This window comes from Neodiprion virginianus, chromosome 2 (genome assembly GCF_021901495.1).
Source record: "Neodiprion virginianus isolate iyNeoVirg1 chromosome 2, iyNeoVirg1.1, whole genome shotgun sequence".
Lineage (NCBI taxonomy): Eukaryota > Metazoa > Arthropoda > Insecta > Hymenoptera > Diprionidae > Neodiprion > Neodiprion virginianus.
The window spans coordinates 28523967-28551078 of record NC_060878.1 but is presented as its reverse complement, the minus strand read 5'-3'; the positions used below and the strand labels follow the sequence as shown (position 1 = coordinate 28551078).

The window sequence follows — 27112 nt, the reverse complement described above, 5'->3', positions numbered from 1 at the left end:
CTAACCATTTTCATTCTACGAATGAAACGTGCAAACGTCGGAATAATTTCCTTTCCAAATGGAATTGAGTCGCTAATTGGTAAGATTGCGTGGACGTGTGTATGTCAGACTGTTTTAAATTAATTTTCAATTAGTATCAATTAGGTAGTTGAATTAACAGAATACGTTTCGTGACTTTTGCACACGATTTAAATTTACTTAAAATTATTTGCCTTCTCATCTTCTCATCTCTCTAATATTACGAATATTTCCGTACAAATGATATCAAAATTTCACCGCGTAAATTGGAAGAAAAAACGAGAGAGAGACAGAGAGAGAGAGAGAGAGAGAGAGAGAGAGAGAGAGAGAGAGAGAGAGAGAGAGAGAGAGAGAGAGAGAGAGAGAGAGAGCAAGTAAATTTAAATCATTCAGCGCAGAAATGAAAATGTAAGAAAAAATCTGGAATGTATCGACAAACACACACTGGTTTTTTTATTCTTCTTTCTCCTTTTTCTTTCAAACATTATATTTCGCCCTGGCAACTTTAAAAAATAAGTCGGTATTCCGTAATGAGAAAAAATAAAAAATAAGAAAATAAATAATCTCCGACTCCCGTTATTATATCCTAATTACAGATCCTTGCGTAGGAAGCACTTGAGAAATAACTGTTACATCATACAAGTACAAGACAATAATATTCTTCCGGTGAGATTCAGTCACTGTTACACAGTTATGTCCGACGTACGCATACACGGTGTGTTGCAATAATTTCGCTGAATCAAGGCGCGTCTATACATGCTTATATATATATATATATATTTTTTTTTTTTTCTTGGGTTAATTTTAGATTCAATATAAAATCGGATACCTATAGAATACGCTCGGAGGCACAGCGTTCACTATCTTCTTCGTGCATGTAGGACGTGGGATAGGTGAATATATATTATACATATATGCATACGCGCATGCTGGAATTAGATTTTAGCGGAGCTTTTACCGGGTCAGTTCAATTCATCAAATATCGGACGTATCCATCCCTCTATCCCAGTTCATCGGAGTTTCGCACGAATTGGGTCGTCGCCACTTCTGTTACCACCTCTAAACTATATATGCCAGAAATTGAGTTATAGTATATCGATCCTGATCAACGCCGAATACGTGTACAGGTATACACTGTTAGAAATATTTGACTAAAAAAAATGTTTCAGTAGATCGGTTTTATATTTGTGGTATTTTTTTTTTTTTTTTTTTTACACTTCTGTCTGTGAGTACGACGCAAATTTTTTCATTTTTAACAAACAACATGTCATATCAATATTTAATTTCTAGTATTTACTTAATAATATATGTAAAAAATTTTACAAAACGCTTCAAACGGAAAAATTTTAGCGGACTTGCCGATATATTTTTTTTTCCAGCCGTGTATAAAGTAGATATATTACTTTTTATACCGTAGAACATGTGAGAACCCCGAGTTTTTCTCAATTTTTTTCAACTTCGACCGGTTAATTATTTATAAATACCGAGATTGATTTTGAAGAGGACAAGTTTTTCTGGACCAGGCCCACGATGGCCGAATATTCTTTCTATTCTTTTTCAGTACTTGTAATTTTTTTCATCGACTGAAAAATTGTTTAAACGGTCTAAAAATTCCCGAAAAGTTCTCGAAACTTTTATTTTTCACTTGGAACATTTCTAGACCGCTTTCATGACGAAGTTGATAAATAAAAAACAAGTTGAATGTACCAAAAAAATAAACGAAACTCGCTCCACAATTGCAGAACGCGTATACATATACATAAAATGTATATGTACATCGTTTGCATATATATATATATAGGTAACGCATACCGTATGCTTTTAATGACATGCGCCGTTCGCAAGGCAACCGATTCAACTGTGCATACATATGTATAACGCGTTTTCGGAAAGCTAATCGTGTAAATATAAACCGTTGACTCATTCTACGTTTTTTTCTCCCCCCCCTTCCTATTTTTCTTCTTCGATTTTTTTTCTTTCTTTTAAAGACACAGGCCGCATTAGCGCAGATATAAATATAGAGTATGACGCAATGAGCACGAATCTACGATGTGAGTAGTTTTTTGGTACCGTTGATAGTGCAATCGCACGATCGCGTCGCGGAAAAATATTACCCGAGTAAGTACAAGATACCTTAGTTACGTGGTAAAAGAAGATAGAAAAAAAAAAAAGTTTCTCTAATATCTTTCGCTGATCGCTCTCTCGTGTCTCCGAATGATCAACCTCTCAAAATAACATACCTTTTTCTTTTCTTCAACGATAGCAACGATACGTTGCAACGGGCACGAATTTCCGCACTGCGAGCCAACAATAACTGGTTATAATTACTCGCGTGCCATAAATTATAGGAAATAAAAATAAATTGCGGTATCTCTTTCTGTAAAAAAAAAAACAAAAAAAAAAAAAAAGATTCTCAGTCACGATCAACGTTTCACGCTTATAGTTTTCAAATTCGTAAAGCTTGAAATCTCGGAATCTGGTATCGGAAGCAACGGTTGCTGGTTTGCATGCAGTTGTTCCGCTGAAAATTCGTGTGAAATTTCACGTCTCCGCGGGCGCACTTGAATCTCGAGTGTCAGACGTAAGGTAAATTTGGGTGAGTACCCAGCCGGTCGTACCTATATGGTTCACAGAGGCTAATTGGACAAGGACAAATTGGCACGTTGTTTATACCGATGTGGAGAGATGGCCTTAATTTCACACCCCTGTTCCGGGGGGGTGGGTTTGAAGTTCCGAATTTGAAAAGTTCCGAAAGGGAATAACCCCGAATTATTTGACGGCGAAACTTGAAGTAAAGAGATGAAACATCGAAGAAACGACAATGTTTCGAATGGTCGGAAAAACCGACGGTTCAAACATGATTCATCAAAGTTTGATCTCTTTATTTTAACTTTCGGTAGCAAAAAATTCGGAATTTCGTGCTTTCCCAACTTTTCACATTTGTAATTTCAACCCCACCTCCTGCTCTGCCGGGTTAACTCGATTCAAACGATAAAAGTGACGCGAGTATTACAAGGTATTGTAAATATATAGGAGGTGGCATAGCATGTGAAAATAGTGACAACAATAACAATAACAATAGAACTACACATACATTCATACGACGCCTCTCGCACATACAGTTTGTTTAAAGATGAGTGAGAAGAGAAAAAAAATTTTTTTACAACGACGAGAGAGACAGTTTCCGCGATATTTAATCCGCGTTTTTGTAAATATATTTTGATAAATTACCCAGCGACTTTACTTTACGCGTACGACTAACGGGGGACAAAAGTTGTATGGAAACTCGGTGTGCAGGTTCCGTTTCTTTATACTCTGCAGCAGCTTTCTTCACGCTGCCGTCCGTGATGCGGAAGAAGAAGGTCGCCACTGTGCATGGTAGGGTATATAGTGGTGTACAGGTATGTATAAGAAGCAGCTCGGCGGCTTGAAAGCCTGCAACAATTTTCTTCTACTACTTCTTCTTCTTCTTCTTCTTCGAGAGTTTTCCCGCGAAGATTTTTTGGCAGAAAAAAGGGGGGGGCGGTGATTTATCATAAAATAAACTTTTCCCACGCCGCCTCTGCATCGGGTGAGGGTAAGAAATCAGAAAAACCGAAAATCAGAATGGCCAGACTTCCGAATTTAATAAACTCGAAAAACAAATGTGAGGGAACAGATACCGTCAGACATTTTAAGTCCCGAATTGCGCCCAATAAAAAGCTGCAGTTTAACTAAAATGTATTTAGCAGAGGGTTCTATTATCCGAACCCACTTACTTCAGAAAACGTTGATCCAAGAATTTAGAGATGCGGAATTTAATAACGTACAGAGTCAATATTCTAGAGAATGAATTTTTAGAATGTTTCGTATTCTCAAATGTCCAAATATTATAAAAATAAAAGTTAGAACTTGATCGTGCTGGAAACGGCGGAAAACAGATATCCAGAATGTAGAAGGGTCATTATTCAGAATCGTACAATTCGGAAAGATCGGTATTCCGAAAGTAACCGTACGGATGGCTTAACACCAGAATTTCACATTCCGAGTCTATCCAACTAATCTATTTTGACTTGTAAAACGTTTTACTTACAGAATCAAACAAATTTTGCAATATTTTTGTCTCATTAAATACCGCATCTCCGTAACGAGATCATCGTCGAAAAAATTACACGGACGAAAAAAAGAAAACAAAAAAAAAAATATATTTCAATTAAATTTCGTGAATTAACGGAGACAACTCGACTCTGTTCTCTGTACTTCAGGTTCAAATTTTCCTCGATTACGATTAATCGATGCTCATGTACATTGTGCATGTATAACAATGTGATTAAGATCGTCGTTAAGATTGAAATTATCTCACAGGTACAGAGTACGTGTCTCTAATTATATCCCGCCTCTCGACGCCAATAGCCAAGTAACGTACGAATGTCTGTGTCGTTATAATCAACGACTCGCGTATCTTGTACGCCGCAGACGCTAGGCTCGGATGCCTTTTACACGGGACAAGATAATAGAGTGTCTCAATTCACGGTTCACCTGGGCGCTTCCTACGGAAACAATACGAAGAAAGGATAGCGATAAGTCGAGTACGTCATACCTGCCGCACAATAGCCGTTACAACAAGGATCATTATTCGTAGTGCGGATACGGGGAGAGAATGAAAGAAAATGAAAGGAAAAGTAAGGCGAGATTGAAAAGATATTTTGCACCATCTCACCCTGGTACAAATTCGTTCGAAAGCGTGAAAGTAATCGAAAGAGACACCTTGATTCTTCTACGCCGAGAGAACGTTTGTACGAATAAAGAGTGCGATGAAAATGTAAAGATGTATCAAAGTTTGAGACTAAGGAAAACTAGATAAAAGTCATAATTGTTCGTACAGTTTTATCCAAGTTTGATATTGCCACGTTAGAATTTATCAAAACGATACGCAAAAAATTAGTACAGTGAATATGCGATACCATGATTCTTCGTTTGGTAAATTGATCGTAGAAAAAAAAAAAATGATATTCTCCTTAATAAATTTGAGAAAATATTATTATTTCAATAACGAGCACGGTGTGTAATCGAAAAATTGACACGGTGCAACATCAACCGTTAGAGAAACTAGAAATTGAAGTCTGCGTAAGTCTCGGGTTCTTCGTACTCGCGGATTCTCTTCGAGTAAAATAATGCAGGGAAATTCTTGAGAAAAAAAAAAAAATGCAATTAAAAATATTTTCAACGTCAGTCACAACATATTAAACTTCGACGCATTTCCACCGTTTATTCCGTTGTCGGTATACCCAATTCCATTCCTGCACTGTCGTCGATGCGATAAATAATCGAGACGTCTCCTCTCTCCGTGCGCGATTGCATCGATATTTCTTCGTTACTCCCCCGTCGAATGGCTAACTTTACGTGAGGAATATTAGTCTCTGTCCGTCCGAATCTCGCCCCGGGATCTTAGTTTGCTGCTTGCAGTTTGGCCGGCGCTTTTGGCAGGCCGTGCGGGAACTCGGGACGGCGGTATGCTTGTCGGTGCAATTTCGCAAGGTGGATGGATAGGGAACCCTTATCATCAGCGGCATTGTTTACCCACTCATTGAGACGCGCTAGCTGGCAATGCCGTTTTGTAATCAGATCATACACCATCGGTGAAACGAAGAGAAGAGAAGAGAAGAGAAGATGGGAAGAGAGGAAGGAAGGGAGGGTTTCGTTCGTTCGCCAATTCTAGTTCGAAGCTAGTTAGCAGAGCTGCTGCCTCCCAAGCCTTGCTTCCGCATTTCGTCATTGTGCGTTTGACTAGCGCATTGCCTTTGCGGATTGTCCTCCAATGTTTGTTCGCTCTTTGGAACATGACGCGAGCTTTTCTCCTCTCCTCTCTCCTCGTCACGCCGCCGATCCATCCTGGTTGAATGAAAATTGGTTTAACGAAGCTCCGGGAAGATAATTACCCATCCACACATCTCGATTCGTTAGAAATTCATTCGCGCAGTTCCAACTTTCTATTTCCGTAACGTTGTATGAGGTGGAAAATTTATCTGTACACTTCGCATCTTGTCGAGGGTGTTCAAAGCTTTATTATAAAACACTGCGCGATGCCAGATTAATGAAAATGATCATTTTTCTTCGACATAATATACATATATAATATATATATATATATATAGATACGTATTCTTCCCACCCCGATTTGGGAGTAAGTTTAACGAATCATCTTATATATCGTAGCCCATCGCCCCTCTTAACTCGGTGAAGAATTTATGTATAAAGATCGTGAAAAGATCAAGACAAGAAGATTGCGTAACGTTGCCAACTTTTCGCCTTACGCATCCTGAAAGATAAAAGAGCAGGGGGGGAGGCTTTATTAACGCTCTCCGATTTTCAGCGTTGCGAATTCATCTCCGCCCTCGACGCTCGAACCAGTTATTCGGTAAATCATTTCAGAGCAGACAAATGTAAATAAACGCAAATAAGATACGGATAAATAAATTGACGGATACAGACAAACGAGAAAGTAAAGTTTCCTTCTTTTCACATAAGGCGCGTCACACCCAAACTCGTTGCACATTGTATGCGTATATATATATATACATATTATACATAGATATGTATTTACAGTCGATATTCCGTTTAAAACAAGAATTCTTTCAAAGTTAAACGTTGCAAGAAAAAGAATAAGTTCGAGAGATATTTACGAGGCATTTCAATTTTTTTTTTTTTTTTTTTTTTACAAACTTTTCCAATATTTTTATACTGCCAGTATGAATTCTTGGCATCGGTATCTTTTATTCTCCGAATCGGAAGTATGAATAATTTTTACAGGCGCTATAAAACGAGGAGAATTTTTACATTTCTTGCGATCGTATCGAATAAAAATTAAACATCTGAAATAGAATCTTACCAGGTATAATATATACATATATAATTATGTTTAATTATATATATAACAAAGATCGATATTTAGATCCGGTTAAACGCCAAGTTTTCAACAAGTTTGATAAAAGAAAAAATCGTTTTGAATAGTCGATAAATTCGGGAAGGTTGTTATTATAGCAAAAGAACGAGTGGCGTGGAACCCTTCATTTTCCCCAATAAGAAAAATGGTATTCCTCTCGACCCTGAGTCAACTTACGATGCTGCAACTCTTTTCGAGCAGATAGTGGAAATTCATTTTCTTTCTTACTTTTGCAGACGCGTCAAAACAATCAAACAATTTCCCCCCGAACAGAGAGAATAGAATGAAGCAGCGTGGGTAAGAAAAGGGAAGAAAACAAAAATAAACCGTGAAGGAAAGAAAGACAGGCGAAATGATTTGGTCCAGAGCCAAGCCAATTTCATTTTTGAAATAGATAAGAAATATTTACAACAAGTATATATATATATATATATATATATATATATATATATATATATATATATATATATATATATATATATATACATGAGTGCCGGGAAAGAAGAAGCGGAGGGTAGGTAAAGAGAGAAAGAGAGAGAGCGAGAGAGAGAGAGAGAGAGAGAGAGAGTGAAAAGAGGGACAAGAATAATAGGAGGGCGACGAGGGAGACAAACAGTATGAACAATTCCAGGAGGAATCTTCGAACTAAAAGTTTACCGAGGCCTCTCCCTTTCTTTCCATCTCACTCGTTTTCGGGGCTATTTGCAAGTCATAGTTTTGAAACTTGTACCACGGTCATAAAAGCTGAGGGTAAATTTTATTAATTAAATATGATACCTACACCCGGGCAAAAACTCCTCTCCCTTATCTATCTCTCTTTCTCTCTCTCACTCCCCTTATATTATACTATACATCAGACGCACCCGTATATAATATCCACGGTGGGTATTATTATACGCGAAAAGTTATTAAGAAAGTTTTCGTCCCCCCTCCCCCCCCTAAGTTCATTCGTTGACGATACGCGATTACAAAAACAGAACGTTCGAATCCAACCCTCGAGCTGCACGCTCATCTCTCCCATACTCGTCGAGGCGAATTCTTCGATGCTGAGAATAATTCGTCCGAAGGATAATAATAAAATTTCTCCGCCTCCACCCCGTTGGGTTGCAAGAAAGAAAAAAAAAATAAATAAAAAATTCTTTTACCACGCCCCATCTTATTCTTCTTCACACAAGATTGTCAAATTGAGCAGGGATGAAAAAAAAAAAAAAAGAAAAATTCCATTTCTTTCTACTATAACCGCGACTTTTTCTCGTATTGTTTAATCATCACGATTACAAGGGTGTTAAATTCCGTCGTCGTTCATTACCGTCAATCCGATTGTCTTACAAATCAATTCCTTGCTGGTAAAGCAACAAGAAGAACAAAAAAAAAAAAAACAAAGACACACGAAGATTATTCAAATACATACGCGAAAAGAAAGTAAGCAATTTGTTAACACACTTTCGTATTACAACGCTTCTTTAATATCATAATGCATATTACGAGCAAACGAAGATGAAACTTGAATTACCGGAGGATTTAGGAAAGCCGAGTTTATTTATCGAGGGTTGCACGCAGCAGGGAAAGCAAGAGAGCCGAGAAATGACGAAGCTGGGATTTGGATTGCTTCTTTTCATCGCTTATACAAATCTGATCTCCCATTCCTACCTCTATATTCCTATTCAGTTTTCACGAGTTTACAGATAATCCGCGAGTGAAGAAAAAAAAAAAAAAAAAAAGAAAAAAGTTTATCGCGGGCCAAAGGATATATTTCATATAAATACCGTATACCTACGCGCGTGTGTGTGTGTGTGTGTGTGTGTGTGTATATAGGTATACAGCTTTATATACACGTGTCATTACGTATTAGAGCGTTGAAGAGCAGCCGAAGGTTTTCAATGTAAATTCCTCCTCTCATCTCGCGCGCTTCGCTATCTCTTCAGGCTTTTGGTTCGTTAACTACGAACCATACGGGCTCGTTTGTATACAGGTGAAATTTGAAACAAACACCCCTTCATTATAGTATCTATACCTATAACGCATAACGTTGTGTGTATCTTTGATACTTTGATTCGCAGTGTCAAAATTCTACAAACGTATACGTTTGTAGAGATGAATCTTTAATTTTTATTTTTTGGCGATCGTAAATTATTCGTTTCGTTCCGTAACTGTAAAGTAACAAATTACTGAACACAATTGTTTTTTTTATCGTGTCGCACGATACTGATTTTTCGTTTATACATCCAATTAAATAAACATTCGGTTATACATTTACACGAAAAAAATGAGAAAACAATCCCTCTTGGAAGAAGCTTAAATGTTTTATTTTTACAAGTTACGTTATGTCAAGCGATCAAACAATGTGAAAATTGGTCACGTGTTCGATTACATCGTGCAACGCGGGTATAACCGCATTTTAAATCCACATTCTTTCGACGATACTCACAATTATAATTGAATCATAGCGTGGGAGCAGAGTTTCGTAAAATGGGGCAAAAACTGAGAAGTAAATCGAATCAAGAAACGACTAAAGCGAAGTGGCAGCCGTGAAGCGGAGTAAAAAGTTTCATCGAAAGGTAAAACGTTGCGAGGTCCTTTTCCTCGATGGATAAAGGTCGACCAACCGAGCTTCAGTCTCATCCCAGTTCGTTCGGCTCGATTCTAAGATGACGGTTGTTCAATCTTATAAGCCGAGTAATGGATTTTCTCTGCTAATACCGGTATTAACGTAAATTAATATTAAAATGACTATACCGTCATTGCCTTGATTATAATCACGGTAATTATTATACTTGACAATTACTCGGTGTGTAGTTAATTGAAGAAAGAATTAATAAACATCTGAATACGAAATTAAAACAAGGCGCAGTACAGAGATTGTAAAAAGCGTTTCGAAAAGATCGCTGGGGAATTTGGTATTAACAATATTCGCAGCGATAGATTAACGTGAACAAGAAACGAGAAAAATTTCTGAATTCCGGTACTGCTGGTTTGCAGGCTGTGAGGAGCTCGTTAAACGATATAAATTTTTTTAATTTTTTATTTTTTCTTCCACCAAAATACCGTTAATGATTCAGATTTCTATGCCGCGCTTAGCTCCAACCGTACATACATGAATTTAAGCATATTCAAAACCGCGTTGAAAAAAATAATCATCACCGGTTTTCAAATCACCGCTAAAGCCGAAGTGAAGCTGACGGGAGGAAAAAAAGACGAAGAAAAAAAAAAACTCTTTCGTATATTCGGATTTTAATTGGCATCTATACGTGCTTATCTACGAGGTTGTTACCCGAGACTGCAATCGAGTAATGGAGAGAGAATGAAAAAAAAAAAAACATAGTTTTGCGATTTGCGATATGCTGCGGAAATCACATCTCATGTGATTTCACCGATATCGTCAATCTAAAGACGAATAATAAAAATCTCAAGTCTTCTTTGTAAATATGTATTTACCTATTTATACATACGTTGAAACTTGTCTGTACATATGCAGGATTTAAGAAAAATTTATATATTTCGGTAAAAGTGTGAAGAAAAATCGAGTGCGCTTTCCAAGTATAACACGCATCAACCGTCAGCGTCGAAATACGGAATAATAGTGAAAGACAGGTGAAAAGAATAAGTGAAAGGGGGATGGAAAGGCTGAAGGGTATAAGATTTTCTCGAGTCGTTGCTGGGGCGGTGGAGTTGTACGCAATGTGTGTTGTGTGAAAGAATTCGCGATAACTCTAGAAGAGCTTTTCGACCTATAAGAGTGTAAAAGTGCAAAAGCAAAGTCGAACGAACCAACCAGGGTAGGTGGAAGAGAGGCGATAACAAAGTGAAAAAGACGAGACGTGACGGTGACTTCGACTACAAATTTCGACAATGTTTAAAAAAAAAAATCAGTTCAGGCAACACAATTTCCGTATTTTTTTTTCTTTTCCAAGTATATATGCGTAACGACAAAATTCTCCCAAGAAAAACAAAAAAAAAACTTAATCACCCGACAAAGTTCAGTCAGAGTTCGGTGAACACAAGCATCCGGGAAACCGTGTCAGGGTCGTTCGGAATCCTGTGTCCAGGGTTTTCGATCGCGCCCAACGGCGGTTGCGTGGTTGTTAAGGTACGTGCGGTGAAGGACGCAAAGCTGCAAGGACCATGTGGAGGATGGCAGGCAGGCGGCAAGGAAGGGAGGAAGGAAGGAAGGAAGGAAGGACGGGATGAAACCAGGAACTGGGTCACGCTCAGCCAAATTCAAATTCATTGCAGTCGGGACCGCTGCTTGTCACGCCGCGACATCCATGAGAGGAGAGGAGAGGAGAGGAGAGGAGAGGAGAGGAGAGGAGAGGAGAGGAGGGCGCAGTTTAGGTTGGCGTGAAAGTGCACCGTACCGAATTACGCGCGAAAACCAATTAACACTCGGCACAGTCGGCTATTTTAGATCCGTGTGTTGAAATACTGAAACAGAAAATGTGCACGGTGTGACATCCGATGCATCCTGCACCTGCTTGTGCAAGAACAGGAGGGTGACTTTCGGGGTTACGATGGGAAACTTTTTCAAGGGTTCCGTTCCTGCCTTTGTCCGACATGAGACCGAGTCTGTTGTTCTTTTTCCTTCTGTCGTTCAAGGAGAGAAAGAGCGAAAGAAAGCGAGAGAGAGAGAAAGAATTTTCAAGTTACACAGCAAATTCGAGCCGCTCTTCAGGCGCACATCGAGTTTCAACTTTTAAGGTCACGCTTGGTCTGCAACCCGATGCTTGAACGCACTCAAACAGAGTGTATCGACTGGACCGTACTAGTTGAAAAAAAAAAAAAAAAAAACGAGTCCGTTTTTCTTACACTATCGCAACGTCGAACGATTAATTTTCTTTTTTCACTCTCGACAACTAGGTCAATGGTTTTGACTATGTTATGGTTTTAGACTAGTGTCCCCCCGTACTCTCTAATTGGTAGATTTGATACTCCGTGTTCATAGTACAAGACCGAAAAGAAGAAACTATATCTACCTACACGTATACTTTGGTCAAAGTTTTTGATCTCTCTTCCGAAGAAAAAAAAAAACAACTTTGTATTACATTATTGTTGTTATTATTATTATTATTATTATTGTTATTATTATTTCGACGTCGAAACTTTTGCCTCGTATAATCCGAACGGCGTCTGATTCGCCCTCTAACCGACATAGTTAACATTCCTACGCACACACACCCTCGATGCTTCCTCCCTTCGTAAAAAGGAGGGGGAAACTAACTTCTCAAACTAAAAACACTTCCGCAATTCTAGGGTCAATCCTCATTTTTATTTTCTTTTTTGTTTTTTTTTTGCTTCCGTTTCCTACTTGGATAGATTAGATATATATATATATATATATATATACATGCTCTCTATGATAAAACGCGCGCTGATCGTGAGCCACAATTTGAAAAGAAGTTAACGATTGAAAATTATTCGTCGCGATCGGTCAGTTTCTCATACGTGATATTTTGATTCGACAGACTCGTTCTGAACTATAATTTATTTTCATAAGACGCGCGATGGAAAATATTCGTTCAATTTTCCATCCAGACATATTATCTCGATCTGTAAATCGCTAGTTTACATTTATAAATAAAGGTACTTCTTTAATAATCATTGGACAGCAGTTGGAAATCAGTTACTTTTTTTTTTTTTTTAAACAAACAGCAATTTGCGATTGAAACTCGTTATCCATCAAACCATTATTTCCCTACAACCGTTGACTTCTGTAAACCTAAAAATAAAAACAATAACATTTTATAGAGCAGATAAAATACATTTTCGGCAAACAATTTACCCGTCTGACTATACGGTATGTATTTTGTTACATAGGATATGAAAATGTTGTCCTGTTAGTTGCCAGCGCCGAAATCCCCTTTCGGACAATTTATCGTGTGGCCTAAATTCGCCCGCGGCACGATCGAGCGACGGTTTACAAATTGATTTTCGTTAAAAAGAAGCATAACAACAAGCATCTAGGCGTATATACGTTACAGACTATACACAGTAACACTGATTCCGCATGAAAGTAAAGTACATTAGCGCCGCAAAACTGGGCTAGGTTCCCATCTGCACGAGGCGTGTCAAGCTGACTAGCTATTACCGACTACGTCTGCGGTTTTATACAAACATCTACGTATATATATGTATATATGTACATATATATATACACACATGTTTATATACCTCTATATATTGGTATGTTCGAAGTTAAGATCGTCAGCGTGGAAAAAAGTCATCTTTTCCATCGCAAAAAAAAAAAAAATATTCAATATTTATTGTTAATTGGAAACTTCTCGTCGAATGACCAAATAATTATTGTTGGTAATTGCTGGAAAAAGAAAAAAAAAAAAGAAAACAAACCTCGTACCATAAAATTTAGGTTCATCGTTGCAATTTAGTTCTGCGTAATTAATATGCGTAAGAAAAAATACGATTGCAATTGCGATCGACAACAACTCTAAATGAGAATATATTTAAAACCGATATTTTGAAAATTAATTAGGCAGGAGTGCGTACGGTATAGCAGAAAAAGAATAATAAAGAAGGGAAGAAAAACGAAAAACCAAAACGGTCAAGAGGTGCTTTTCATTACACGTTTTTTGTTCCAACAAAAATTTCATTCCTCCCGATTTCGTTCCTCGTACATGAATACATATGCATGTATATATGTATATACACACGCACGTTTATACATGTCCCATACACGATGAAATGGTATGAATTTTCGTGTATAAAAAGGCTTTAAGGAAGGCGCGTCATTCATAGTCGAGGGTCGGCGATGGCAAAAAAAGGAGAGAAGGTATATAAATATGTATACCTACGTGTACCTAAATATATATACATATATACATAAAGGGTTACGCGAAGCATTTCCCAGCTGTTTTTAGGTTTACACATAACACCCGTATACCGGTATAACATAAACACGTTATTACAGGGTTTACAAATTGCGGCGAGGCAGAGAATCGCCCCAATGAATTTAAATAGTCATCGTTGCGGGTGGGCGATTCCGATTTCCTAATTTTCCTTCCTCCTCAAGCACAAGCAAGAGGAAAAGAAGCAGCAGCGGCTGATTATGAGCTGAGTAATGGGCTCGCGGCGGTCCAGATGCGATGTTTACTAAATAAACTCGGGGTTCGCAAATCAGCTGCTACCGTTAACCCTTTGAGTCATAGCGGTAATTATTCTTACCACCTATTTTATATCAATTTTTCGTATACTTGGAGAACTTTGAAGATATATTTCTTTGCGGTCTTGCGCTAGTTCCGATAGTATACTAATTCTTAGAGCTTTTCAATACTCGAGAGTAATTATTGCGATATAATGTGAGTTATTGTTGTTGGAAACAAACTGATTGACAAATATCGTGAAAATTGAAGGGATCATTCATTTCCGAGAAATTTACCCCTCTACGCGTATACATTTTTTACATAAATTATAAGTTTTCTGGGTGGCTGATTACGAGTCTAAAAGTGGAATTAAAAAATTCAAGTTGGCGGAGCCAACACGATCGAGGAAAATTTCAAATTCGATCGAATCCGAAGAACGAACTCTGTCCACTGGTTCTTGGGGACGCTGATTCCGAATCTGAAATCAGATTTTGATAATTCAGTATGAAGAATTCAATCATCAACCCCGCAAACATCTGCATAGAATTTTTTGACCGGATTCGATCCTCGAACTTTTCCTCCGTCACGTTGTATCCGTCGTGTTGAATTTTTGTAATCTGATATCAAATTCGTAATCAACGACCCCATAAACCATGGAATACTATCTTGTTGCAAAACTTGACTCAGCACAAAAATGTGTGACTCAAAGTGTTATGCCTCCCTCTGTGTCGTTCTCTGCGCAAATGCGTGTACCTGCAATAAAACATTCCTAATTTCGTTTAGTAATTTATACACAGCCAAAGGATATTGAACCTTGAAATCACAAAACCAGCGGCGAAGGTTAACTCGAAACCCTTAAACGCGCGGGTAAAAACAAATTTCCGCAAGTCACTCGGCACGGAGTAACGCTGACGATGAGAGCTTTTTCTCGCGATCGTTTCCTCCTCCTCCTCCTTCTCCTGCATCAATTTTCACACGCGTTTACATATTTTTTTGTGCATAGTTCTCTTGTTTTTCCGCGATTGCTGATTACACTATAGGTAGGTGGTACGTTCTACGATTAATGTCATCCTGCGTCACATTGCAGAATTATAACGAATCGATAACTTTTAAGGTACAAACTGTTTACACGCGGTGAAAACACAAAAATTTCATCCAATCGCAATCATGGTGAAATAATTCGTACCAAAGAATTGAGGAAATTTACTCTCTTAATTTTTAATTCTTCTGTGCAATGCAAAGCAGACTTTATATTTTGTACATATACATACACACATATATATATACGAGTATGCACAGAAGAAATTATTCACGCGCAAGTCGGCGAGACAAGAACCTATGGTTAAGAAATGAGAAAAGGAGCAAGAGAAAAAAAAAAAGAAACTGAAGCCAGGAAGTAAAACTGCAGTCAGAATTCTCTGTCGCATTGTGCTCGATTTTTAGACGGAACAGGGTTTACTTTCATTACATCCTATAATTCTTCTGGTTGCAAAAATTGGGCACTCGAAAAATTGGCTAAATGGGTTGCAGAGAAAAAAAGAAAAAATATAATAATAAAAAAAAAAAAAATATATAACGAAGAGAAAAACACGACAGACAGAAAAGGAACTTGTAAAAAATAATGAAACGACCTGGAAGAATTTGAAAATAAGGGGCACAGTGTTTGAGAATAAGGTTTATTCAGTTCGACGTGAATATAAGCCATTAAATAAAGACCTCAGGGACCGGCAGCAGTTTACCGTGTTTATAGACGTTAATGAATAAAGTATACAGAGTGAAAAATAATGAGCGAATTTACAGCAGCCGAGCAGATACGATATATAATATACAATTAAATTACACGCACGCGCACGCACAAAACGGAAAATATTAATTATACACCATGGTAACTGGATGATGTTGTTACATATCTAAAAATGATGTACGAAGACTAAGTGAGAGGGAGAAGAGAAATGAAGAGAAGATAAAAAGAGTTGCGAGTATACCTCACACACACACGCACGCACATATATATATATACATATATACAATACACGAAAAGAGAAATAATATACAGAAAGAATTCGCTAGAGAGATGGAATAAGAACGGACAAAAGCAGATCATAAATCAGAACCGAAAATTTATTTTTCCCCAGCAAACCCTCTCGCGCGAAGCTATAGAGGGAGAAAAAATAAAATGGACATAGAGGGAGTAAGAGAGAAATGTAAAAGGGTTTATACGGCTGAAATTTCAGTTAACCCTGAGTCAGCTAATTAGGTAGAAGCAAAAGCGTATAAAAAGAATGCGAGAAAGCAGGAGACAAAAAAAAAAAACTAAATAAATAAATTAAAAAAAATAAAATAAAAATAAATAAATAAACCTTGTTATTAATCCTCGGTTAAACACGTGCCATTATTTATTCATAAAAATCTTCCACCCTCATTAATTCCGCAGTCATTTCCAGTCCTACGCGGTGTTTGCAACAAGTGAAAAACGTCTGATAAACGATAGTTGCAATTACTGTGTCGGTAGAAAATTGCCGAACTTTTAAAAAGACGAGACGAAATTTAGATCGAGTGAAAATAATGAAATAAAAATTAAATTAAATTACCTAGCAGGAAGGTTCTTGAGTTTTTTCACCGTATTTGTATTCGTAGTTTTTGGGTCGCGGTAGAAGAGACGTGTGCGTTTTTATCAAGGAAAAAAAAAAAAAAAAAAAAAAACAGCGAGAATGACGCTGGTTTTTTTACGATAACGATAGCTGCGAACTCGCCTCGCCTTGAAAGTTTACGGTTATAACCCTGTACACCAGCAGCCAGATGATCCTCCTGCAGGCGACGTCTGCGAAAAGTCTTTTTCACGCATACACAGCGGGTGTTTACGAATTACACGCGACGTTTCACGGCTCCGTTTTGCTGCAGCAAAAATACAATCGCAATTTAAAGTCCGTACATAACCTGTACCTTAAAACATCGTGGAAAAAAAAACCTCGTCAAAGAATTGTTTTCACCCTTAGGTCAGGTACCCTAATTCACATTTTGCACGGATTTTCAACTTTGCGTAATAGCAATGTATACGTGGCTCGTTGAAGAACTTTTCTGCTTGTCCCTGTCTTCAATTCAGTCGAGGTTTAACCAGGTGATTATTATTTTCTAATCGCCTCTTCCTTCTCCTTTTTATACGCAACGAAACTCGACGTTGCGCAATTATTGCTAACAGACGTAAAGAAAAAAAAAAAAAAAAAAAACCTTCGTGCCGTCGTCATACATGTTAAAAATGTACATATACGGAAATTATAACATCGATAGAATCATATCTCTCTACGGAGCTTTACAGGCTGAACACTGCAATTTTCGAGAGAGTGTTCATACAATGGTTAAAATTGAAGAGAGCACGGAGTGCCGGAGTCCAGACAAACGTCGTCATCACAGATCGAAAGCCTGAGTGGCAAGAGGTGGATGGTGTCCAAGGTATACCCGGAGGTAGGTCGTATTATAGTACCTAGCAATTCAATAAGGGAGCTGGAGTCGAGGGGATGGCAAACAGTCCGGTCGGACTGTCGAGTACGAGACCTGCAGAACCGACTCGACGACGCCTCGAGGTTAATTGTAATTTTCGAGGGGGTAGGAAAACTCGGATGAGATTCGCGAAAACACTCGCGCGGAATGGCGTGTGGCGGGGAAATGATTGACGATTGACCATTGACTGCGTCAGAGATAAGGGAAAAGTTGACGACGATGAGAAATATCGATATCGATCGGTATTGAGGACGAAATTTCAATCAATCGATTAAAAATAAATCATTGATTTCTAATTGAAAGGACAAATAATACGGTAATTTGTAAATCGAGTCATTTTCATCGTAACTGATAACGTAATTGCATGAAAACGAAACGTGGTTAATGAAAAATGGTTAATTAGTGCAGAAATCGATAGACGAAGATAACGCATTGCGTAAAAAAGTAGAAACTAACGAATACCGACAATTGAAAATTGAACAATTATTCCGTAGCCGCAATAACGTTTTTCTGCAATCCTGACTTATAAATATGTATAAACACGAAACGAAATAAACGACTGGATTGATGTCAACTATGTATATATTAATCAACCGTACCCCTGCGGGAACGACAATTTCCACGATATTTTTATTTTAATCGCAAAGGTAGACGAAACGGTTTTAACGAATCCTGCAGGCTTGATGGGATATTATAATTAATCTATCAAGTCTGGCGGGATTCTGGTGGTGGTGCACCACGAGGGAAATTACGAAGGGTGACTAATAATTTTCTCGCAAGCCGCGTTGACGTTCTGCTTTTACCCCGCGGAGTCGCAAAGTCCTCCTCTCTCTCGTTTCGCATGGGATTACAAAAATTGGAAACATTTCAAAATTAAAAATTTTTCCAAACCGGTGGTTTATTTGACTTTGGAGGTGGAGGAGATGCGTCGACGTTATTTGCGAAACACCCTCGTGATTCCTCCTCCTCCTCCTCATCCAGCTTCGCGTCTTCGTCGCCTCGTCGTCGGAAGGCGGGAAACGACGACGTCGACGACGGTGATTACGACACCCAACTCCTTGGAATATTGTTACCTACGAATGAGCGAGCTTTGCTCGGGTGTCGGGATTCGATGTCGCTGCACTCAATTCCTGCAGGCAGGGGATGACTAATTGACTGTCGTTTATACGCCCGAGGACGATTTTATAATTACAGTTAATTAACCTAATTTATAATTAACACCAGGCCGATAACAGCCGCCAGTCGTTCCCCGTATCCCGACTTATCAGCGATAAAGCCATACTTGCTTTATCTGTGAAAATTCGTTTTTTACACGCCACCACAATTTTTTCAATAATCTTTACGCCGTACTCATTAATGTATATCATTTATTTTTATATTTTTCAATTCTCAATTGATCTTGATCGCAACTTTTGCATATTGGACGATTAATTTCTTCTGCACAATTCGACGAAACTTGTATTCTCAAAGTAAAGTAGTAATCTATTTTTGTTTTTTTTTTTTTATTAATTAACCAAGGATTTTTCTTTTCACCAGTTCTTGAGACTTGACAAGTTTTTGCGGGAAGGACATGAATTGTGACGACGACGACGACGATGAAGAAAGAAAGAACAACAAAACAGAGGTACGAATCAGTTGCCGTCGCAATTTCAATGTTTTGTTTAAAATACAAACTGCAAGAACGACAACGACAGCAAAAACAGAAATAATGTTATCAAAACTTTAGGGAGGCCAAAAAACTGTACCCATTGGAAAATTTGGATGTTTCGGTTTAGCAATGTTTTGAAAAATTCCCAACGTATCGTCAAGTGAAAGAGAAGTAAAGACAAATACGTAATATAACGAAGATTTAAAAAAGGACGACTGCAGTTAATCGAATTAAAAACTTGAAACAATACTCCGATATTCCTACAGCTTTGACAGAAGAATTATTGATTACTTCAAACGGGATCCCATTGCAATGAACAAATTTCATGGTTTAATTGATGGTAAAATAATTTCTTACAAATCTGCAAAATCAGATTTTGGATAACGGTAGAGTATTTTATCTTTTTCTCAACTCATTAATTTACATCACTTGTAATGCTTATTCATGCTTTTTCGATCAACTGAGAAGCCAAATAAAAAATATGATTTTCATGATTTGCAGAGAATTTATTCACGATCAAAATGACCCCTAATTTGTTCAAGTTGTTCAAACAATGCGATTTTTTCACCGTAGGAAATATTTAATCCTGGGTGTATTTTTAAATTTATCGATCGTTACGTTATTGTTTCTAAAACGTATGATTTCCAAGAAAAAATTTGTTTAAATTCAGTAGCATTTTCATATCTTCGCTATACCAATATTTGGTAAATCTTTGTAACGCTGTTTCATACACAAAGATTTCGCCCAAAAAGTTGGAAAAATTTTCTTTCCCGATACTTCTTCAAAGTATCTCAATTTTCAACAAAACTCTGAGAATCCCGTTAAAAACGACTATACTCAGCGTCATGTTTTTTCGAATTATTTGAACCGGAACCAATTATCTACGGTTACCACAGTCTGAAAGATTCAAGTGTTGTTACGATAATACGGAAGAAAACTGAGAGAAGAGTCGTTGATTAACAAGATACTCACCGCAAAAGTTCGTTACACGATATATGTATAAAAAATTTTGATGACAATCTGGCTGAGAGATTCTGTGGACAATGCGACTTGAAAAGTAAGCCAAAGGGAGAACGCGGGGAAGACTTGCCAATTTGAAACGGTTGCCGATGAATTATACAGGGTTGCCCAAAAGTCAGCACCCAGTTTTTATATTCCCTCATCCCCGATATTTACTCCAGTCAAAATAGATCTAAATTAAAAACATTCGGAGTTATGGCTGTATTTTTGTACGTAAAGATTTTTCGACCCTCGGGAACTCAAATCCGAGCTCATTTTTGAACCAATGCGACAGCGGTTCGATAAAACAGCAAAATTTGACGTTTCTTGCGTTTTCCTCAAAAACCGCCATCAATCGATGAAAATATGACTTGACCATCGTCGTGTAGAGCGGAATATTCCACATCAAATTATGTCGTCGTACGTCGGAAACAAAGTCGGGTTAACAAATTAAGAAATGATAAATTATTTCACAAAAATTCCTCACTAACCTACGATATTAAAGTAAAATTTCTTTGTTCTTAATTTCTTGATGCGACTCCGTTACCGACATACGAGGACCATAATTCGATGTAAAATTTCCCGCTCTACTCGATAAAACTTTTCAACGAAAACGCAAAAACCGTCAATTTTTCATATTCCCTCGAAACGCGGTTCAAAAATGACACCAGACCCGAGTTCCTGAGGTTCGAAGACCCCTTTGCACGCAAAAATCCACCCGTATACCGAATATTTTTAATTCGTATCTATTTCGACTCAACTAATTGTAAAGCGCAGGCGTCGGACAATGTCGGAACAATAATCAACTCGGCTGTAGCCTTCATAAACAGAACAGAGAGGTTGGGGGTTGGTGGCTCGACACTGTGTAACTGGGTAAAGCGTGTCCCCGCGTCACACGATTAATCACTCGTCCTTCTCACACCCCGTCAACCCCAAAATTCTGATCCATGAGAGGCAAGCCGCGTTAAAGGGTGGAGCATGTTTCCATTCTGTGCGTGCACGCGCGTGTGTTTTTCCGTGTTTCGTCCGTTTCGATGCGCATACCGAGTATTTTATTACCCTCATCAGCGCGCAACCGCGGCCGTTTATTCGTTACAGGTAGACCGTTTGTTGTAACAAAATATTAATTATAATACCGACGATGTGGTTGTGTTCGAAGTTTTACCTAGTTATTCAACGTTAAACTCGCTTTTGCGTCTGTCGTTACATATTTTTATATCCTATCTATCAGTTCGATATATTTTACGTTTCATTTTTTGTTGTTTCTTTCAGAATATCACGCACACATATATATATATATATATATATATTTTCGTAAGAAATCATTAACTTGAAATTGCATCAATAATACGGATTATCTTTCAATCCTTTTTATTGAAATGATATATTAATTTGCAATATCATATTTGTAAACAAAAATAAAAATAAAAAAAAAAAAAAAAACAATCGAAACGATAGATTGTTTGAAATTTATACCATTCCCGTAAATCTTTTGTAAAAGTACTATTTGTGAAAAATTGTTGTTATTCGAATGATGGAAAATTTTTAAAAATAAAAAAGAAACGAATCCGGCTTCTACGATTTAATTCCCCAGCCTTAACCAGGATTCGAGTGAACTCAACGGCGGTAACGCGATAGATATTCAGTACAACGTTCGTCAGCGTTCCCACAATACAAGTATTGTACCAAAAACCACGGAGATGCTAAGTTTTTTCATCCTCTCTCTCTCTCTCTCTCTCTCTCTGTATTTTTCCCTCTCTTTCCCTCTTCTATGATACACATATGAATGTACGTACAAAACCTACGGAAAGTTATTTTACAACGTCTATTCCCAACAGCTGTAGCCCGCCTCACCGCGCTTCTTCGCAGTGTTTATTCTCAGCGTGGGTTTTAGACGTTGTCTGCACAGTGTTTTTCATCCTGCAAGCAGGTGTTACGACGACCGCAGCACGAAGTTTGTCTTCTAGTATCGTGAAAAGTACACGAAGGTGAGAAATAAAAAAAAAATAGGGATAAAAGAAAAAAAAAAAACTAGAAATGAAAAACGTGATCAAACGAACGAAATGACGTAACCTAATTGCATCGAAGGACACGTACTATTATACGTACGTACCGAAGAAATTGAAAAAGAAAAACAAAGGTACTGGTAAAAAAATTGTTTCAAAATAATTTTCACCTGCAACTTTCTAGCGCGTAATTATCTATAGGTGTATACATGTATATATACCTTACTTAACTTACTTAACTTGGCCTAAATTTTGATATGTGTGTAACATATTTTGTATCAAGAGTAGCGAGAGGAGTAATTAGCACATCGTACAGGACGTTTCTTGACCCCAAGTATGTAACCAGAGTAACTAACAGCTTCGTATTGCGCAGAGAGACGGAAGAAGAAGAAGAAGAAGAAGAAGGAGGAGGAGGAGGTGGAGGGGACAAGGTAGGTAGGTAGATAGGTGTGTAAAACAGCAGCGTCGAGGTGGGCAGACGGCGCGGCGAGGCCTTGCAAGATAAGTAATTCTACCGAAGAAGGCTTCTCCTTCCGTTGCGCTATGATACTTCAGGTAAGTGATCGTACCTAACTTGTACGCAAGAGAGAGTGAGAGAGTTAAAAATCATTCGGCCGTAAATTTCATATTAGATCGTGTAGACTTCGCTGCCTGTTAATAAGTACGTTTATGGTATACGTCGTGAAGTTAAGAAAACCTTGCGCGATCGTCCGCGTTCTCGCCTATTGAATAAATTGACCCACATTGTAAAAAATTAGATTTTCATTTCAATTGAAGAGAGTGAGAGAGAAACGTGAAAAGGGAGAAAATAAACATTCGTAACATTGAATAATGAATCGCGGACTTGATTGATAATAAATAATACGCAAAACGGTACAGTAATAAATAACCGTATTCAATTATACCTCGAATAAATTAGCATACATATATACCTGTACACACGGGCTTTATTCCGTGTTTAAATTTTTAATTACACAGGTATAAAAACTTGTATAGTAATTAAATATGAATTAATTAAAACCTGTGGAAACACCGGCACCAGCGAGAAGAAGGATTGATTGGTTCAATTATAAGACGGACGGTTTATGTACAACAAAAGAATCGAAACAGGTATGTAGATAGTTCCGTTGAACGAATCCTATGAGCGATCCGGACTGAGTAAGTAATAAAGAAACTAAAACAGAGAGAAAAAATAAAAATAAAAAATAAATAAAACAAATAACAAAACAACGGAAAAGAAAAGAATAAAAACCAATTAGGCAGGAATTGAAGTGAGCGTAACGCGATCGAACGAACAATTACATATCTCAATGACCGCGCAATGTGTTCGTCTGTCCGCATCTAGAGATTTGAATGCAACAGTTTAAATGCAGGTAATTAATCGCGTGTATTATATCTTCTAATTAAACTTTAACGAAAATTGAAGAACAAAAACAATTTACTTTGCTAGTGGTGCAATTACATCGCCAGCAATATCTTGATTGTAACAAAGTTTTATCAACGATTAAAAAGATTATTTACGTTTGAAAGTGCAATAAAAAATAAATAAACGAGTCGAAACTCTACTCCTTTGACGAATCTAGTTTCATTTTAGTTCAAGTTTTTTCATTTAGCATGGATATTTTCAATCGTAGAGCCCTAAAACTGCATATATCTGCTTTTCTTCGACTTTCACGGCCCGTAAGTAGGCGAATTTTTGAGTCTAGAGAATCAACTCGCAAGTCTTATTTTTGGAGAATTTAACGCCCCGCAAGAATATGACTTGACATTTTTCTTCATCTCGAACGGTTCAAAAGTTATACCATTTTTAATAAAAAATAAATTTGTTTGCTTGTTACTTAAATGAGAAATTTAAAATGGCCAGGGACACCTTTTAAAATTGAGTTAAAAATTTTTCCAAACGGGAGAATTTTATCCTCGGTAAACAGGCCCTTTTCAAACCATAGGTTCGATAGGTCAATTTATTTGGCTCACCCTACAATCCATGTTCATGCGGTACGCGTATAATGCGACGTTTACGTTAAACTATAAAAGGTACATCGTATTGTATATATTGTATAATCAAAGAAGGAGAGCGTCCCGTTTCGTTGCCGCAACTTCCTACGAGGATAATACTACGCCGCTGTATTATACCTATACAGACACAGCGTTTATACGTACAATCATGCACATACAATCCTTATTGCATGCTCGGGGTAATTAGAAATAATATATTTCCTATATTAAAAGACATTAATTATATCGTCCGCCTTTGCCAAGAAGGATCAACGTATAAATCTACGACTATATGAGGTAGTCGTAATACCGTTGCACATAGATATCGTACATATGTATGATATGTACGTATCTACGATACCAGGGCAGTATATCACTCGGCGCACTCTGCGAGCACCCCGCGCAACATTGCTTGCACCTTTCAACTTCAATTTGGATCGTGTAACAACATTAGTTACTTGGTTTAATTCGGGGAAGGTATTTACACAGACGCGCTACAATGTACATACGCATACAAGTTATGCTCGACGTGAAAATCGTGGGTAAATTACACACACACCAAAGTGCAACGCATGCGTCGAATAATATCGTTTTATCGAACACAACCGAGGACTGTCGGGTGCGCATTGTCTGGTCAAAAGTTGAAATTAACGCGTCGAGTTGTTGCGTTCCGATCGAGAAAAGTGAGGGGAAAAAAATGTTTAACAAATAATCGACTGTGCTGTTCGCGTCAATGATCGTGAAATCGAATGAAACAACATCCCTTACTTACATACGATGTGATGGAAAACGTGAAATTGCGTAAATTCGATTAACGCAAGTTACGTGTTACCGACAATTTGAAAAATGCTTTTATAATTGAAACTTAGTGTTTTTGATCAGTTGGGGTTGTTTTTTTTTTTTTTTTTTTTCCCCCTTTCAAGCAGAACTTTTAGATTCGACGGCCGATCAATCTTTAAACGTAAAAAATCGAAAAGCGATATCACCAATCAGCAAATACGGATCCGATCGATCGAACGCAAAAATCGTACTTTAAGCTTGCTCAGTTCAGCGAATTCCTCGATAAATAAAAATTGAAAGAACAGATTCAGCCTAACGGCAAACGTTTTTTATCGTCAACAAAATTTTCGTTATATTACGTATAACAACAAGACATCATCAACGACTATACACGACTATATATATAATAATGGACAAGCGTGCGACACTGATATCAACGGTATAAAAGCGACTCACGTTATTTTTTTTTTCTCGTTTTTTTGTCTTTTGTGTTTGTTTGTTTGTTTGTTTGTTTTTTTTTCAAGTGATAGTGGATCCTAGATGGCAGACAACCAATTTCCCCGTATCCTGGCTTTCTTCGCTACAGGAGAACCGAGAGGCCGCAGGATCTCCAGCGAAGACATCCGGAACAGGTTACCACGAGAGCACGACGATTCTTTGGCAGGAAGCGTCCAGGACGATGACTCAATGCGCTGTTATGCAGGATCGATCTGACTAGTTTTCGGTGTACGTACAAAAAGACAAGAAGACAGGTCCTACATAGGTTTAGTCGAAAAACCGCGAGTAACATTTTTTTTCTACCGTTGACATTCAGTGCCTCAAAACTTATCGACCAGTAGATTCGTTTAATTTATTTAATATATCGAAAGTCAATTTGTTCGATCACCTGCAGTTTTTTTTTTTTTTTTTTTTTTTACGCTCTTGATTCAGCGCGACAGGCAGCAACAAATATTCGCCAAGGTTCCTGAAGGTTCGGAAAATCAGATCTCTTCTTCTCACCGATTCCCCTGATAGTAATTTACCTCGATGGATATTTTTTTTTATCCATATAACCATTCGTCTGTCTCTCGTGAGGCTTGTGCCAATAAATTTATTTTCACCGAACCGAGCAAGTTATACGAGATTTGTTTCTTTCTCGAATTCGTGATTCCTTTTTTTTTTTTTTTTTAAATTAACGAATCATCGTCATTAATCTGTTATACACCTGCACACCGGCAATTGAATTAATAATGTTTGAATAAACGTATGATTCTATACGCGTGTGTTTTATTATTAATATGGTGTGACAGTAAGAAACCCTATTCATGGCATTTTCAAATTCTAATCAACGAGTAATTGTAAATTTAAAGAAATTAAAATTACCACAGTGTTATTATCATCCACAATTGTAAGATATTCTACTTGCCAACGTAGGTATGAGTTTAATTTCGGTAAATCTTAAATTTGTTGAAAAGTAATGTTTCAATGGATGCGGGGACTAAAAAAAAATAACCACAAAAAATTTGCGGTCAATGGTAGCACGTTTCATTTCCGGTGGATACTTTTTCTTTCTAAATCAATGTCGAGAATACAAATTTAAGTTAAAATTTATCCTGTCAATGTGTAGCCGTATACACTATAAAAATTGACCCGGTTATTAAACTTCCTGATACGTACGTAAAATCCGGCTTGAATTTATCGTTCGAAACGATAAATCTGTACAATAAATATCTATATTGTACTATATATGAAATTCGCAATGAAGGCAAGTTGAATAAATTGATTCGTGAAAGTTTCTCTCGGCATCGAACTCGTTCATTTCCATACCGTACCGACTACCTTGTTGTTCTTATTACGAATATTGATATTAGACACAGTGTGAATTCAGGTACAGTCTACGGTTTGTGCATGCGCAGCTGTTGTTGCAGTTATTATAAGAGTGTCGGCATAATTGCATCGGAAATGAAAGAGGAAAAAGAAAAATGAACACAAATTGGGAGGGGGGGCCTCGAGAAGACGAGAATTATAAACGGGTTAGAATATTATTAAAAAACAAGGAGAGTTGCAAAAACTGTGCCAAAGTTTTTCCCCGTCATTCTCTCGCTGCTCTTTTACAATATTCAATCGGTGTGGTAACCTTACGAAGGCAATAATTAGCAAGATGGACGGAGATTTT

General features: G+C 37.5%; 1 protein-coding gene across 10 annotated transcripts in view; it reads right to left on the bottom strand.

The window, feature by feature from the left end:
* Positions 1-27112, bottom strand: part of LOC124298446 (uncharacterized) — a 180965-nt gene that overhangs the window by 56096 nt on the left and 97757 nt on the right. The gene's annotated exons all lie outside the window — the stretch shown is intronic.